The sequence below is a fragment of the Rhagoletis pomonella genome, unplaced genomic scaffold, assembly GCF_013731165.1.
Source record: "Rhagoletis pomonella isolate Grant_MI unplaced genomic scaffold, Rhpom_1.0 Rhpom_scaffold_00002, whole genome shotgun sequence".
NCBI classification, from domain to species: Eukaryota; Metazoa; Arthropoda; class Insecta; order Diptera; family Tephritidae; genus Rhagoletis; species Rhagoletis pomonella.
The window spans coordinates 78,587,776-78,589,711 of NW_023458556.1; the positions used below are offsets into that span (position 1 = coordinate 78,587,776).

Sequence of the window (1,936 nt, forward strand, 5' to 3'; positions counted from 1 at the left end):
GGGGTTGAAAGTAAAAAAATGTATGTAAATTCCATGCGTTGAAATTAAAATTTCCCTTGAGGATTTCCATTTTATAGATAGTGATCTCATTTCATGTTCATTAATATGAACTGAGATATATACAGTGAGTGCCACTCAAAATGGCCCACCTGTGAAAAGTTTACAAAACGTCTTATAACTCCAAAAATTTAGTTTTTGTTTTTTAACTTTTTTATTTTTCTTAAATTTTAGACATGGCCCACTTATTTAAATTTAAGAAAATACATAAAATAACCACACATTTCTTTAAAATTAGTACTTTGTGGGATATCCTCTTTAATTTATAACTGATTTTAACCTATTAGGAACAGATTCCAAAAATTTTTTCGTATAGTCAGGAGATATTTTTTCCCACTCCTCCATAAGGGCAGTCTTGAGGTCGTTCAAATTTGATATTGCGCGCTTCCGAATTTGAACTTCCAATTTTTGCCATAAGTTCTCAATTATGTTTAAATCGGGAGATCGTGGAGGTGTTTTCAAGACCTTAGGACAATTATACCATAACCATTCCTTAACGATGTGGGCGAAATGCTTTGGATCGTTATCTTGGTACAAGTGAAAAGTATGCTCTATTCCCAGCTTCTGTGCACTTGGTTTCATATTTTCTCGCAAAATGTTTAAATATTGAAATTTGTCCATATTACCTTCCACGAAGCACAGATTTCAAACTCCTGCTGCTGAACAAGCACCCCACACCATCACATGGCCACCACCATGCTTCACTGTAGGTCGAAGATGTTTCGGATCCAGCTCTTCATTTGGTTTTCGCCATACGTTTACCCTCCTGTCTGATCCAAATAAGTTGAATTTGGTTTCGTCAACAAAAATTACGTTTTTCCAGAACTCAAAATCATTCATGTAGTAGGTTTGAGCGTATTCCAACCGAATTTTCTTATTTTTTTCACTAACGAATGGTTTTTTCCGGGCAATTCTTCCATGTAAACCAGCCTTATGAAGAATCCTTCTGATGGTTGTTGCACTGCATTTTGTATTAAATTGTTCCGTTAACATATCTCGAAGAACTGGAGCACTTAGTCGTGGATTTGATTTGACTTTTTGGAGAAGCCAACGCTCCTCCCGTTCATTCAGCAATTTCTGACGAGGATGTTTTGGTTTGTTTGCGATTCGGTTTTCTTCATTATAACGTTTTATTATGTTTTTTATAGTACCGCGTGGCTTTTTAACCATCTCTGCTATTAATCTTTGACTTTACCGCTTTTGTAATGTTGTATTATTAAATTTCTTATTTCGATTGTGGTTTGAGGAGCCATCTTACGAAAATGCGCAACATCTTACACTTCTAAAATTCGCACACGCAACTAATACCTCGAACACATGTACAACATGTCTAAATGAAGCAAACAGACAAAAATTTACTAACAGTTTTCGTGAAACACCGTTATCTGTGTTGCTTTCAATGAGTGGGCCATTTTGAGTGGCGCGTAATTTTTGGTGTATTTTGTTGCTATCTCGTAAATATTGAAAACATCTCCATCTCTTTCAATTAATTTCGCTTTTCTTTATTGGTTACCGATTGAGCTTTGAGAAAAATAATACCAATTAAAAATAAATAATAAAGCTCTGGTGTTATAACATGTTTTGTAAATTTTCCGCAGGTGGGCCATTTTGAGTGGCACCCACTGTAGTGTATTAATGTTTTATCATCATTGTCTTCATCTTTGACAAAATTACACGGTCACCCGGTATTTATTTTATTTTTTAAATAATTTTAATTATTTTTTTTTATAAAATTGTAGCTCATTACACTGTGAGACAAATGGTAGGGGTCAGTGATCGGAAAGGGTTCAAACTACCGGGGAAAGTTATATCGGTAAAAAAGAAGTTATACGTGTCCCGGCGTTTCGCTGGGTCACGTCTAGGAATCGAGATATATATA

The 1,936-nt window shown here is 35.0% G+C and overlaps 1 protein-coding gene across 1 annotated transcript in view; it reads left to right on the forward strand.

Moving 5' to 3' along the window:
- The window catches only part of LOC118755001 (chromatin modification-related protein eaf-1-like), a 65,752-nt gene that overhangs the window by 21,750 nt on the left and 42,066 nt on the right, over nucleotides 1-1,936 (forward strand). The gene's annotated exons all lie outside the window — the stretch shown is intronic.